Raw genomic sequence first — 16,880 nt, forward strand, 5'->3', positions numbered from 1 at the left:
AAAGCAGCATGGACAATACACACCAGACTTCACTTGGAGCATCCACTCAAAAGGATGGGAATACTAACACTGACAACCAGAGACTACAAATGTCAGTCATTTTCCCTCTTCTGAAGGTTACAAAGCTTTTTGTCATGAGGAGAGCCAGGATTTAACCTGTGCTTGATTTTTGTTACTAATGATCTGCAAAAAACTTAGGGCCTGATTACGACCTTGGCGGAGGGGATTACTCCGACCTAAATGTGACACATAACCTGTCCATCGTCTTACCAGTTTCTTAACATATAATGGAACTTGTAATAGGGTGGGCTGAATATCTGTCACATTTGGGACGAAGAAATCCCCTCCGCCAAGGTCGTAATCAGGCCCTTAGTCTTTGGAGAGTTGAGATTCCGTTAAGCCTGACATAGATGTCCACATATGGATGGTAGAGATGGAATTCTTGAGGTGGTTATTGTCGCTGCCTGGTGACTTTACCAGATACAACTTGATTTTGTCTCTCTATTGCTGGATATGGATGTTCGTATCTACTAAGAATACTCCATGTGGCTCCATATAGAAATTGAAGATCACTGGAGACCAGAAGTGCCTTGGGATATGCTTAAGTTAATGGGGGGGTAATGCTGCTTTTTGTAAACTTGAATGTCACCCTAAGTGGGACGGGTATGCCCAGACCATGGTCCTGTGCACATTATACCACTGGAATCAAGCTGTACCTGGCTGATTAACTCTAACTGGGGTGAAACCAGTCCTGGTACAGGTAAATAACTTATTTTCTTGCATCTAAATCATCCACCAGTGTTTTATTAGAGATGTTGTTTTGGAGGTAGAGGGAAAGAAATCTATGGAAAGTGCTTGATTTATATCATTTTAATTTTACAACTTGTTGAATTGTATGTACTATACCTGTATTGTTTACAGAAGACAATAAAAATAAATCATTAAAATGTGATCTAAAATTCTGTGATTCACACACTGCATCACCTGACTGGTATTTGGGTTCCACTCTGAGTTTTCTGTTATTGCATCCAGACATATAATGCAACAGGGGACTTACACCTAAAATAAGTCACACCTATTGGCTTTGTCAGCACTTGTTAGCAGTATCAATTATTTTTTTTTTTTTATTAGAATTGAAAATGTTTCAGTTTTGAAAATACTAGGTTCTGAACTAAACATTACTAAGTTCTGGGTAAAGGATAGTGTTCTTAGCAGTGTCTCAATCACTCTTGTTCTCCTATTCATTCTACTTTCCTCTGAAGTTTTTCACTCTTAGACACCTTTTTTAGGTCAAGCGTGCAAGAGCTTTGACCTGTTGTAAGTATGTGGACTTTTAACCACACCTATGTCATGCCCATCACTTTCACTCGTTTGTGGGCTTGCCTTTCAAAAAACACTTGATGTAATTGGTAAATGCCCTGTTACAAGGATAATTGCACGATTTGCAATATAATTCAGTGTGGGGGAACATTTTTTTTTATCTCTCCCCTTCGTGCTGCATGGCGGCCATGGCACTCACAGTGCAAATAGGCACAGCAGTGTGAACTCAATCGGCCTTATTGAAGCGCTGGTCACATTGTTCACAGTTACCTAAGCAGAGTCATTTCTTCTGGCTCTCCCCTTCAAACACTTGAAATTGGTAAATGCTTTACATAAAACAGAAATCCTCAAAGTGAAAGCGGCTCTCCCGGCACAGCGGGAGAGATGACACTACAATATTCACTGCACTCGGGAAAATTTCCCCATAATGCTTTACAGGGCATTACTTTTACAAAGCATTTTTGCCCATAACTCACAGTGTGGTTGTCCTAGGACAATGGGACCACCACCAAATCGTTCAGCACAACACGTTCTTTCTCTATAGGTAATCTCTGGGTCCCCACACTAGGTTAGTGGGGAACCCAAAATAAAAGCCCTTCCCACCATCAGTGTCTTTTTAGGCATTCTCATGGTTAGAACGTTTGTTTTATAGTTAGGAATAGTTTGTGTTTTAAGGGCTTTGTTTGTAATATCATTGCTATAGGCCTGTTACTCCTAAAAATATGTAGTGCACTATGTCCTCTAGGGATTAAATATATGGTTACTTTGCATTATTTATTGCAATTTACTTTTTGCATTATTTATTGCCATTTTATTTGTGTGTGGTTATGTTCTCTAGGGGCTAACTATATAGTTACATGACCATGTTTCTTATAAATGCTATTTTAATTGTGGCATCCTCTAAGGGCTGTTCTAAGCAATACAGTCATATCAACATATTAACATATTCATGCCACGAAAACTTGCCTCATAATGCTTTGCTGGGCATTTCTTTTGCAAAACATTTTTTCTCTTAACTCAGCCTGTGGTGGTCCTGGGACAATAGGAGCACCTTCAAAATATTGACCACAATGTGTTATTTATGTCCACATCACCTTTGGGTCTCCATGCTATCTTAGTGGGGACTCCAAATTAATAACCCCTTCCACCATTCAGTTTCCTTTAAGCTTTTTCATGACTAGGAAACGTTGTTTTACAGCTGTGAGAAGTTTTGTTTTAAAGGTCTTGTTTATAATATCATTGCAGTGGTCTTGCTAACCCTAAAATGCCTTCTAGGGGCTGAGTATGTGGTTACACCGAGTTACTTTAGCCTGTTTTTTTCATGGGATTATTCTCTCTAGGCGCTAACGATATGGTTGCATGACCATGTTTCTTTACAAATTATTTTTTTATTATAATGCCCTCTGGGGGCTATTTTGAGCATTACAGTCTGATGCCAAACGTTTATTTCTGATGAAGTTTTAAATGATAATTGTATGTTTATAATCTCTCCTTATTACAACTATGACCACAATTCAGACCAACTTAACATCCTTATTACACTGACTGTTTTAACACTCTTGATATGTTTGAGTGACCATTCTAGTTTATTTCTCCTCTGTGGCTGTCTTGTGTCTTTTTGGGGACTTGTGTTAGCCAGACAGCAACTCTGATGGTGGGGTGGTGAAAGTGGTATTCTATTGGAATTAACATGACATATTAAAATTAGGATGCTAAATGGCAACATTTTCATTTTTTGCTGCCAATAAAGGAAGAAGGTAAATGGAAGTGCTTTAGTTTTATGCAGGGCCACTGGAATTAAATGGCAGGAAAATACAACATTATGAGGCAGGGTTGACCAATGTATGTGGCAAGAAAAGTCAAGTTATGAATTTACAATGCCAGTGGCTCTAACTCAAGCAAATGCAAGACCTATTGCATTGCTAATGCTTGTTATTAATTTGCAGACTGGGTTATACATTAATGAAGCCGAGATTGAAATGTAAATGAGGCACAGAATAAGTAGTCAGCAGCAGTAGCCCTAGCCGGGCAGCCTGTGTCATAGACTGTTGCACTTACATGAAAATTGTTATCAGTCAGGGACATTGGCAGCTCTGAACATCAGCCACAGTTGCAAGGAAACAATGACTTAAATAGCCTAGACACGAGGAAGTAAATTGCCCACAAACTTCACAAACGTTCACAAACTTCCTTGGGTAATCAGGCCTTGAAATGCCCATTTTTACACCCCTTGAGTGGAATTCAAAGTTGCTGATAATTCTACACTTGTGAGGGAGGTCTCCACAACAAGTAGAAGGGCTTACTGGCTGCTTGGGGATTTCTGGCAGGCCTAAAAACAGCAGTGTTGGTACGTTTTTTAAATGAGGAGGCAGAGCCACACAACCTCGTTCTGTCACTCTGGGCCAGCAGAGGTCATCATTGTATCAAACATCTCGCTTCCTCTTCAAATGCAGCTTCCGCAGATTTCACCCCCAGGCCAAGCCGAACTAAACCCGTCAGACAGTAGGCTCAGACAAGTGACCTCCACATGACACCGCCTAGCCCGAGGGATGGGCTTCCCTGTGCCAGAGGCGGGGAAGCACTGGGGCACCTTGAAATAGGTCAGATAGAAAGAGAAGAAACGGCGAAGAATCTGTCCCGCTGTCACTCTCGTTGAAGCTGATGGAAACCTGAGAAAGGACACAAAGACAGAAATAGACCGGACCTTAACATTTCCATTGAACACAAAGCTTCGCTTCTGCGTTTGTTTGACTCTTGAAAGAGTATGTCAAAGGTACTAAAATTACAAACTGATACACGATCTCCCATTTGGTTCACTTACCCTACTTACACTCAACCTTCCCATGTTTTACAAAGGCATTCGAAATATGTAAAGATCTCTTCGCCTAAGGTGAGGTCTAAAAAGAAGGGTATAAAATGGAGGGGGCGTCCAAAGTCTTTGTAAAAGACCATGGCACTCGTTCTGGGATGGGTAAGTTGGTGGCAACTGTAACGCCAAATGATGAATGTGCTTGTACCTTAGGCCGCTACATTGGTCAGAAGTTTATAAGAATCAACAAATACTCTCGAAGGTGGATTCTGGATTCCTCTTAGGGGGTATTTTTCATATATATAGTAGCAAATGGTGCACTTGTAACTGAAACTGGTCAGTAGACTAGGTTATCACTGTCGAAGCATTTAAAGCAGAGATTTATTTGGGGAGTGAAAAACCTGGATTGTAAAATATTCCCTCCTCTTCCGCAGTGTGGTGCGTTTGGAGAGACAAAATTGATAAGAGTCAGAATCAAGAGTCAGAAAGAGCAAGAGAGTTTTCCGATACAGGCTTCAGGCGTGCAACCCCGATATCTGCCCCAGAATATCCACAGGACACAATGTCGAGGACAAAATATCGAAATATCGAAAAAAAATATTAACAGGCAAGTCTACATTTTCCATACCTAACTTCACATATATGTACCTACGAAGCACATATATCTTCAAGGTACGTGGATGTGAAGTTAGGAATGGTAAATCTATATGTATTAATCATCCCTGTTGCGTTACCCTTCAGTGATGGGCAGACTGGATGGAAAACTGACAAGTTACTTAGGTGCTGGGGGCATGTGCCAAGCTCCCAGCTACTTGCTGATTCTAGGTATGACTCTGAACACCTCTTCTGGTTGATCTGTAATGTTTAGTCAATCATGCAATACCTTTTCATGCAATAGGAGCTATTTTACCAAATTGGTAGCCCAGCTGTCTAATGTCTCAGACTGCCAACACTGTAAAACCCTGGAGACAGTAGGATTCCTGAGCTTGGAATGTCTGTCAGACGACAGAAAGTTCTGCTATATGAGTCCTTAGACTGTAAATTCTTTGTAGTCTGAGAGAGAGCCTTTCCGTCAGTAGCAAAGCCTGCATTGTTTGTTTCTTCTAAAGATAGCTCTCCTGCTTTGCTAAAGTCTTCTTTCTTTGCTGTGTGAGAGATAATTGTACTGTGTGAGACCTGAGCCTCTAAGCATTTGGAAACCCGATACATAGATCTACTTTTGTAAGATCTTTGTAATATGTCACGTATGTTATATGCTATAACTTATGAGGGAAAACTCTGATATGCACCGCCGACCCTAGTTTGTTCTACTGCATATCATCAGATCCCATCAATTGTAAATACTCTTATTTTCTAAGCAATGCCATCCTACATCAGAGGGTCCCATTAACAACATGGATATGCTGCTGAAATCTAGTTTACAGGAAGAACAAAACATATGCCTGCCGTCTCAGATGCAATTTGAAAAATGCTCAAAAGATCCTTGAGCCCATATTTTGGACTATGAGGTGGGCTCACAGACCACAGAGGAACATTCTTCAAGGCGTCTCAGCAATAAGAAGGCAATTCTAACATGCAGTACTGCACCTACATTTCGAGGTGACAGTATTGAAAATAGTCGGCTCTATTGAATGGGGGTACAATGGCTGCTGCCTGTCTGCCTGCAGCTACATTGCTGTGTGTAGCACCCTGCAAACTATGAAGGTGCATTGCAGGAAGAGTGTAGCATTCATACAATGATTTAATTGCAAGAATGAAATGCCAGTTGTTTGTTGTATATGAGAATGTCTCAGATTTGCCCCATGAGAATAATGAATTAAGGGCACATTTACTATTTTTTCACGCCATGCAGTGCAGAAAGGGAACTTGCTGCGTTGTTTTATGTGAAAGGGAGATGGCAGAAATGCTCCATGTTTAAAAAGATGTGGATCGATTGTTCTCTCTCCTTCCGCTGGTGTGCTGTGTGCAGCCTCGTCCCAATGCAGGCACTTTTGCACCATGAAAAGTACTGCCCTTTTAGCCAGAAAATTTAGAAATGTTTAGGATTTTCAGCCCCTACTTACAATGTTAGTAAAAACACAAGTTCCAGAATGCAACATGCTAGTACCTGGGACTGACTGAAGGCATCATACTTGACAAAGGGCAGTAATGCAAGGGTGCCTTCGTTACATTTAGGATTGTTTTTGTGCAGGAAGGGACATCTTCCTGAACAAAAACACTTTTTAGAGGCATATTCCTGATTTGATGTGTGCTGTATCTTGCAGCACACATGGAAAGAGAAGTAACAAAGAGAAATCAAGCAATTTCTCCTGGTTACGCCTCTGTCTGTTAAGTGCACCGATCTGGCATAAAGTCAGGTTTTCAAGACTTTGTAAATCTGGGTTTGTGTCAAAATACATGGGTGGGAATGTTCATGCTCACCAATGTAACACATTCCTAACACAAAGTACCGCAAGGCAGTGCTATGCTCTGCGTTATATTACTTTGTTTTTACCAAACCTCACAAAGCCACACAAAGTGGCTTTGCATCGCTTAGTAAATGCCAAAAATGATTATGTATCAGCACGGCATCACAAAAGTAACGCAATCCTGATGCAAAATCATAGTAAATCTGGGTCAAAGTGTTTTGAGTGTGAATGTTTGGCTCATGACTCTGGTCCATATGCACAGGGACACCAAGAACCTCGCAACATGCTTGCTAAAGCCACCACCCTCCCTTCTCTACTCACTGTGGAGGCATGGAGATGGAAAGGGAGTCATGACTATCCAGGGAGACTAATGTTACAGAACAGTGTAGAGTCAGAGGAAGAAGTGTGAGAAAGGAGCACACTATCAGAACAGAAGAGTGCCTGAGGGCAAGAATGAAACTATCAAACTGGACCCACTTTTCACATGGACGGATAAAAAGTGGACACACTGTGGGGCGCTGAGACCTTCACAGAGCTGCTCCTTGCCATCTCTGAATGTGCACTGCACTACCTGCTCACACACTGACATCTGCTCTCTACCCCTTATGCTGCCTGCCCCAGTGAACACTCACTACTCTCTCTGATCCCTGCCCCTCTGAGGGGAGAGGATGTGGCGTTACGGCCAAGGCTTCTGACTTTGGAACTGGGGAGTCAGGGTCAAACCCAGGCTTCAGCTCAACATATTGATAATTGTGGGCAAATCCCTTTATGTTCCTGTGCCTTACAAATAAAGGAAAATGAATCTGAACTTATGTAACTTATGCTCATGTAAAGAGTCCCAAAGTCCTTGGGCTGAGTTTGTGCTATAGAATACTGCAAAAAAAACTCACAGACTGCCTTTTCTGCTCATACACTGCCCACTCTGCCACAAATGTCCATATATTACCCCCTCTGTTTCCTGACCAATCCGCTTAGCAGTAACTTTCTTCTCTGCTTTCAGCCTCTCCTGGTCCCACACTGCTCCCTGTGCGTTCTTAAAGCTATACCTTCAGAACATTTGTGTGTATCTAAATGCTGTCTAGGTGTGCAAAATGTGATTTTTGATCATAAACACCACCTGATCATTAATGAAAGCGGGATTGGTGGTATTTCCAAAGCTAAAGCGCACTTAAGTAGCCGGAATCACAACCAGGATGACAGATTTTATAATGGCGTTAATTTACATTCTGGGTAGTATTAGTGGAAATCCATTGTGGGCTATCCCATACAAGTTAGCAAATACCCACAAACATTTGTTTTGCCCCAATCCACACATCTTTTGCAGGTAGTTTTCTACTAAAGATGCTCACCAAGTAAACTCTACTGTAATACTCTAATGATAGACATGAGTAAGTGTGCTTTCAGCGCGAGAATGAGAAGCCCCTATATCAGGGGAGGTGTAGGTGAACCCCCACCTGGGGGTGCAACTTGCTGGTTTGAGGTGAATAAAACCACAGTGCTGGAGACCCAGTTGTTTAGCACAGCCTAGACATTAGTGTTCTTTTATCTGCTACATTGTGGGGCCCCATGACTGAAGAATTGGCGGGGCATGACCCCCAGTACTCCACTGCGGTTGGCATCGATGAGAGAAGCACACAACAAAAGGGAGAGGTTGAAACCGGGATGTGCTACTTGGTGGAAGGTAGAGCGCCCAGGACCAGAAAACAACATTTTGTGGACCATGGAGGCTGTTGTAAATAAAATTGACTTGCCACCTAGCCTAAGCAGAATTGGAAAGATATGCACTCTTGTATCAATTGCTGCCATAATTCCAACTTCTCAGTTTTGTATTCTCTGCACTCTTTTGTGAATTATCTTTCCAGCCTTTACAGCATCATGTGATATTTACATGCTTCTGCTACCTGCTGTCTCTGGCACTAGGAACCAGATATCAGGTAGCTCTGCATTGTACCTTGCATTGATGGTAGTGCTTCAAAAAGATAGTGAATAACAGGAGCTGTGTTGAGGATGTGACTCAAGGATATTCAAGGGTACACATCGGGACACTTGCATTTGTCCTCTTGCCGAGGTTCCTTGGGGGCCAGGGGGAGATGAGGGAAGAAGCCCTAGCATGCAGATCTGGTTACAAGCTTCCAAGGAGCCACTTTTTTGAAGCCTGCTTTTTCATATATCAAATCAATGATATAGTCCTGGGTGAGTAAATAAGGGACTTATAATTCATAGCCTTAACACAGTGATGACTGAGATTTTTTTCATTTGGAAAATTCCTTCAAGAAAGTATGTAGCCTTCTCTGAGTCATCTCCGTGGAACAGAAAAACCACTGCAAGATGAGCAAGGATCCCACTTTTGAGTATATCTTCCTTCTCACCTGCAAGAGTAGGGCAGTAACAGTGGTGAGATGTCAGCAATGAGTACCAGAGACTGTGTACTCCTTCCATTGCCTCTCTAGTGTAGTTTGGAAAGATAATGATGGGGTCAAGAGGTGGTCAGCCTCTACCAAGTTTGAGGGATCGCAATTTCAGATTTGCTTCTTCTGTGAAAAGTCAGACGAGTCAAGATACTGCACCACATTGACTTCATGCAGGACAATAAACATTTCTCATTAGCACAAGAACTATCAAACCTCCTTTGCTTCTCCAGCATTAGAACTCACCAAAAGATCCTTTGTTTCACTTGCTAGGGAGTCAGCACTCTACCAAAGGCTCTGCCTACTGGGGAAGGAAGTGGGGACCTCAGGGCCGGAAGTGCTAAATGGGAACCACCCACATGGTGAAGAAAGGCAAGAGCAATGTGAATGAAGAATGCAAAAATAGCAAGAAAATGTAGGGGAAACAAAGCAGGCGCTAAAAGCAGATGGTGGGATTGGCACGTAACTTTTGAAAAGGCCAATCAGGATCTTGTAGAAAGCAATTTAAAAGGCCCACAGATTACAGGTTTCCACATTCAGTGGTGGGCCTTGTGAGCCACCATCTCACACATTAAAATGAAGGGAAAGATAATAGACATTTCTAACTTTCTTATTCTGTTTTACTAGAAGTCGCAGTCGGGCAGGTACACAAGCAAAAAGTCGATTGGAACTAATAGCCGCAACAGGTGGATAACAGAGAATGTGTTCACCAAACAGTGGGTCATTCAGATGCCAAACGGCAGACAATTAAAAATAAAAGAAAATATGTCCTTCAGGTGATATGTCCACTCAAAGCCCATTTCTAGCAGGTCAGTAACGGAAGACTTGCTATACTTCTGGATCGGCTTTATAAGTTAGATAAGCCTGGAAAATTGAAGGTTGGCGTTTTGAATAGGAGAACTGTGCCACAGAGGCAGCTGATCGTGTCCAGCATCCCCTGAGGATTTAAGCTCAATAATGTTACATTTTTAAATTATGTATATAGGGATAATATTGCATTGCCCACCTCTACGTGGCATACTTCATGTTTTCTTAATTATGTGCAGCATTGGAAAGTCTAAGATGATGTGGCTAAGATATTGTAAGTATACGTTAGATGGGGAGGGGGGCAGAGAAACGGGCAATTAGGTTAGTAGGGAATCCATTTACTTGGCTACAGACAGCAGCAGACAGCGCCAGGGTGGGCGTGACTTTGATCCCAATGTGTTCCTCAAAGACTATCAATGCTTGGTGTTGTCCAATTGTGTGTCTTTTTTTGTTGTTGAGGTAGACATTTTGTGCTCAGCAAGAAAGCCCAGCTGAAAAGGCCTTGATTTCTGGGCAGTTCTACAAATTTTACTGGCTTGTACCATGGCCAAGAGACAAAAGAACAGATGTCAACATTCCTTCCTCAGGAGATAGAAATATTTGTAACTTTTCATTTTCTACACGTGATCTCTGAATTGCAGTTTCCGTAGTTTACTGCGTATGTTTTCACATGTCCCTGTCTTGTCCTGTCATTTCATATAAACCTTTTTCCTTCCCTTTCACTGGAATTTGACACTTCGATTGTTCTTTATTCCAAGTTCTGTTCATGCTGCAAACATTATGCTCTAAACTTCCAGTTTTACTAAGGGAAGTCTCATATTGGACTCATGCTAAATAGTGTCTCTTTTTTGTAATGGCTTATTGGGTGTTTTCTGAATCCCAGCTGATACTCACCCTAATCTATCCTTGGAGGTGGACTTGATGTACCTGCTTCTCACGTCCACCTCGTGCCTAGTGTTTTTGGCAGCGCTCACCCTTATCTTGCATTTAAAAAGTGCCAGGGACGTCATAGAGTACAGTAGGTCACATTTTTGACTTTACCGTCATTCTTGGCTTCCTTAACGGTTTTTGCTCTTCTAGACAGCAATCTTGTTTGCATCACTGCAGGTCATGGCTTATGAATCTGCTCAGCCTCGTGCACATCTTGCCTCTCTCTTGCCCTTTCCACCATCAGTTCTCTGATCTCATTAGTCCCACCTCCAAAGGAGAGACCGCCGACCTTCTTCCAATTCGAGGCAACTTGTCTATCGTTCTGCCTATTTACAAACTCGTAATTTAAAGTTTTGCCGGGATTCTTTAAAATTAGTAAGATTGTCCTCATTCACACATATGTTCTGAAAACAAATCTGTTTGATGTCTCCTGAAATGCATTATCAGAAAACTTTCCTGGCCTTTGACACTATGGCCCTGATTATGACATTGGCGGTAAATCCCACTTACCACCATGCTGACTGCCGCCAAGACACCGTTGCGGCGGCGGATATCCGCTTACCATATTATGACACACACATACCAATCCGTCAGTATACAGCCACAGACACAAGTCTGCCACACCAAAGGTCAGTGATAAACTGGTGGTATCAAAACCCACACCGTTAAGCCAACAGAACAACGCCCACAACATTATGACCCACGAATCACTACCGCGGACATTCAACGGCGGTAAATACACATACTCAAACAAAACAACACCACATTGGACAATTCAAACAACACACACCTGACACCCCTACACACACCACACCCACACACCACTATAAAACACCCACCCACACTACCCACACCCCTTTACGAATACAATTGCCGACACAGAGAGACAGCAAGAGCACACACACAACCAGAGCCACATACCACATCACCTATACACCACCCATGCACCTCACAACACACACCCAACACATCACCCTACACACAATCACACACACCACTCACACTACACCCATGGCACCACAACAACACCCCAGATTCTCTGTGGAGGAGCAAAGGGTCATGGTGGAGAAAATCATCCGGGTAGAGCCACAGCTATTTGGAACACAGGTGCAGCAGATATCCATTGCTAGGAAGATGGAGCTATGGCGGTAGATCGTGGACAGGGTCAACGTGGTGGGACAGTACCCAAGAACCAGGGATGACATCAGGAAGAGGTGGAATGACCTACGAGGGAAGGTGCGTTCCATTGCAGCAAGACACCAACTTGCTGTTCAGAGGACTGGCAGTGGACTCCCACCTCCTCCCCCACAACTAACAACATGGGAGGAGCAAGTCTTGGCAATCATGCATCCCGAGGGCCTGGCAGGAATAGGAGGAGGACTGGACTCTGGTAAGTCAACTCTGTACTACTATCACCCCCCTACCTGCATGCCATCACATACCCCCACCCTCACCCTCACTCCCATCACTCCACCACCTCCCACACACCCCACCATCACAACCCACTCATCCCATTGCCAAGCCCTGCTTGCTCTACCAATGCATGGACACCACTGACAGACCTGCATGGACATCTATCACTAAAGCATGCACACTTGAGGGAAACAGCTAGCCCAAATAACAACTCACACAAGGCAAAGCTGCCAGGGCAATAACAACCACAGGGACAACCCACCCATGCACAATATGTCACACACAGAAACAATAAAACTTCATTTACATCCCCACAGGTATCCCAGCCAATGTCACCGGAGAAGAGGTGCCAGCAACTTCCAATCCCCCCACAGAAGAGGCCTACAGTGATGAAAGCGACTCTGCTTGCCTAGATTAGGATGACCAACCTGGCTCATCAGGGACCTATGGACAGTCGGTTACCCAGGCACAGTCTCACACCACCACAGAGCCTCCCCCCTCAGGAAACACCACCACAGCACCCACCCAGTGGGCCCATACCCCTGTCCCCAGGACACGTCAATCAGCAGTGTGTCCACCACTACAGGGACCCCAGGGCACACCACAAACCCAAGACAATCAGGGCCCTGGGGTCAGTGGTAGTGGTAGTGGGCACACAGTTCAGGCGACAGAGGCACAGGACAACAGGGACACTGGGAGAGCTGCTGTGTGCCAGGGGGAGGGCAGGCCCAGGGAACCGACTCTCCAGGAGGCACTCACCGCGATCCTGGGAGCATACCAACATTCCCAGGATACGCTGGGCCAGATCATCGACAAGTTGGAGAATATGCAGCTGCAGGAGGGACAATACCTGGGGATCAGGCAGGATTATTAATCCATTAACACCACCCTGGTTTCCATTGCAGGGATACTGACAGACATGGCCAACATAATGAGGGAGACAGTGTCAAACCAGCGATCCCCTGACACTAGTCAGACTACTGAACAGCCCTCCACCTCCGCTGCCACTAGTGGACAGGAGGCCACGCCACAGGACCAACAGGCCACCAGTACCCCTCCCCCTGTAGAAAGAGAACCACCCGGCAAGCGTTCCTTGAGATCCAGGCAGAAGTCAGAGACTATTGCCAAGACCCCGCCAGAAAATGAGACTCTCCCGATTGTCACCTTGTCTCCCACTCCGTCACCCTGTCCACCTTGAACTGCCATTGCTCCCCTTCCTATGCCCCCTTGGACAATGTACCTGTGCTACCAATAGACTGGACTCTACCATGGACTTTCCTCCATCATTCCCCCAGCCCACTGCACTTCTCTCTTTTCTTCATAGCTCTTAAATAAACACACTTTGAAAAAATACAAGTATGGAGTATGTCAAATGATTTAAGTATGTATTTTTGAAACAAGGTTTAAACATTGCAATTCAACTGTACATTAATGTATACATCGGAAAGACTTGTAGTTGGCTGCAGTGTACACACCAGGAGCGATATTGGGGCAACAATATCTGCAAAAAGAGTTGCCAAAGGGTACAGTGAGTGGGCACAGAAGTGGGAATTCACAGCCTGCCAGTGACAAGGGAAATCTAAATAATGACAATGAAATGTGAAGTAACACTGTCCTACCTGTGAGTCGTTGGACGTATTGTCTGATCACAGATGTTCTGTTGTCCTCATCTTCATCCTCTGCCTCCTCATCGTCACTGTCTACAGGGTCCACTGCTGCCACACGGCCATCTCCAGCCTCCTCCTCCTGCAGAAAAGGCACATGGAGTCTCAAGGGAAGGTTGTGCAACATACAGCATGCCACGATGATCTGGCAGACCTTCTTGGGTGACTAGCACAGGGATCCACCTGTTAGATGGAGGCACTGAAACCTCGCCTTCAGGAGGCCAAATGTACATTGAATTATCCTTCTTGTTCGCCCATGTGCCTCATTGTAACGATCCTCTGCCCTTGTCCTGGGATTCCTCACAGGGGTCAGTAGCCATGAGAGGTTGGGGTAACCAGAGTCACCTGCAAATATCGAGGGACAACTGTTAGCCACACACTAACCCTTATGCCCACACGATACCCATACACTAACATCAACTGGGTGGGAACCAGGGCTCACCTATTAGCCACACCCTGTGCCTCTGGAGTTGGGCCATCACATTAGGGATGCTGCTATTCCTCAGGATAAAAGCATCATGCACCGACCCAGGATACTTAGCATTGACATGGGAGATGTACTGGTCCAGCAAACACACCATCTGCACATTCGAGTGAAACCTTTTTCGATTTCTGAAGACCTGTTCATTTCGCCGGGGTGGGGGAGACAAATGCTATATATGTTCCATCAATAGCCCCAATAATGTTGGGGATAAGTCCCATTGCATAGAAGTCAGCCTTCACTGTGTCTAAATCCTCCACCTGGGGTAAAACAATTTAGCTGCACATGTGTTTTATCATGGCAGACAACACTCTTGTTAGCACTATTGAGAACATTGGCTGTGACATTCCTACTGCCAAGCCCACTGTCACTTGAAAAGAACCAGTTGCCAAGAAATGGAGCAGAGATAGAACTTTCACAAGAGGGGGGATCCCAGTGGGATGACAGATAACAGATATCAGGTCAGGCTCCAATTGGGCACACAGCTCTGTGACTGTGGCCCTGTCCAGTCTGTAGGTGAGGATGATGTGCCTGTCCTCCATTGTTTCCAAGTCCACCAGGGGTCTGTACACGGGGTGATGTCTCCATCTCCTATTCATCCGTAGCGGTTGCAATCTAGGGGGCAAAAGAATGAGGAGCCGGTCATTATCTGTACATTGTAACCACTACAGTTCAATACATGATGTGATTTTGATAATTCATTAGTGGCATATGTTCTGAATGTAAAATTGTGAACTGTGACGCAGTTAGGATCCATGGCCTGCCAGCTCCCCTGAAATGGCGTCCGCCTGTCCAGTATGGAGGTACAGGTGGAAATGAGGTAATTCCGCTGACGTTGTGCGCCGTTGAGGGAGGCGGTCGATATCCGCCGTGCAACTCCACATTCGTTATCATTGGGCCCTATGGGGTGCAGTGGCCAATGGTGATGTACGCCGGCGGTAACGGTATGCATCACCGCGGACGTCACTGCCATTTTCTATCTCTACACTCACTTGCTACCTGACATTCAACAGGAGAGGAGCTACACTGCCTGTGCTGCTGTGACCTGTGTCTTGAACCTACCATGGCTCGTGTGACTGGGGAAAGGACCCTGTCTTCACCTCAGTGAAGTTGAAGCGTCTGGTGGATGGGGTCCTACCCCAGTACTGACTGCGGTATGGGCCTGTAGACCAACAGGTGAGTACACTGTGAGCGCGATGCATGGGGCATGAATGCAAGAAGTGCTGTGTGTGAAGGCCTCGTGTTGGGGGGGTGGGTTGGTGGATGGGTCCTAGGCAGTGTGCAGCATATATGTTGGGCAATGTCTGTGCATAAGGGGAATGGGAAGGGATATGGATGGCCATGAGTGTAACAGGTAGGACGGTCTGACTAATACCTTTCCCTGTGTATATTTCCTCTGCAGGTCAGCGCCCATCAAAAGAAGGGTATATGGCGTGCCATCGCCAAGGATGTGCGGACTGGGGGTCTGCGGCAGGCGGGGCACCCACGGTGGGAGGACCTGAGACCCTGGGCACGGAAGATGGCAGAGGCCCAGCTGGGGTAGGCCTCCCAATGAGGAAGGGGTGCCTGTTGAACCCTGACCCCCCTGATGGCCTGCATACTGGTGGTGGCCTATCAGGAGCTGGATAGGCGCTTGGGGGCATCACAGCAGCCACAAGGGGGTGGGTACAATGCCCATCATTACAACTTACGCCTGGTGAGGTGGTATCCGGGTGGTGGATGTGTGTCTGTGGGTGCCCCTAGGCCAGGCCTGACATTGCAGAGTAGGTCCCATGTTGGGCAGGGTTCTGATGTGATATTCCTCCTACCTAGCTTGTAGGCATCCACTACTGGGCAGGGCTGTGTGGGTCCCAGGTATGCTGCAGTTGGTGGTATGTGTCCCTCCCGATGCCCTGGTGAGTAGCATTACTAATGATTGTGCATTGCCTAGTGCGTAGGGCTATTCCCCGTGTGTGAGGGTGCTGTGTACGCCAACGGTGGTGTTGGTGCAGCCATTGACCCAGTGTTTCCTTTTTTCTCTCCCCCTCCTTTTTGATTTGTCACCCTGTCCTTATGTGCATTAGCATCATCTGGCGGAGGAGCAGTGGCACTGGCGACGGAGGGAGCTGCATCCCACAGGACCCCTGGGTCCTGACGCAGAGTCCACCAACAGTGAGGGCACCAATGGGACGGAGGGCGAGGGGAGCACCATGGCGGAGACTGGAGGGGACACTTTGGACATGGATGCCTCCTCCGATGGAAGCTCCCTGGTGGTGGCGGACACTTCTGTGACCACCCCAGCTACAGGTAGAGCCGCCAACCCCCTTACCAGCACCGTCCTCCCAGCAGCCCCTCATCGAGGTGCCAGTGCCCGCTCACCCAGGAGGGTGGGCATCTCCTTCGCCCCAGGCACCTCAGGTCATGCCCCAGTGAGCCCTGCTGCCCTGAGTGAGGAGGCTATTGACCTCCTGTGAACCATCTCTGTTGACAGTCAACCATTCTGAATGCCATCCAGGGGCTGGCAGCCCAAATGCAACAGTCCAATGCATTTCTGGAGGGCATTCACACTGGCTTCGCGGCCCAACAGAGATCAATCCAGGCTCTGGCCTCCTCTCTGATGGCAGCCATTGCCCCTGTTTCCACCCCCCCTCCAACTTCCTC

The sequence above is a fragment of the Pleurodeles waltl genome, chromosome 6 (assembly GCF_031143425.1).
Source record: "Pleurodeles waltl isolate 20211129_DDA chromosome 6, aPleWal1.hap1.20221129, whole genome shotgun sequence".
NCBI classification, from domain to species: domain Eukaryota; kingdom Metazoa; phylum Chordata; class Amphibia; order Caudata; family Salamandridae; genus Pleurodeles; species Pleurodeles waltl.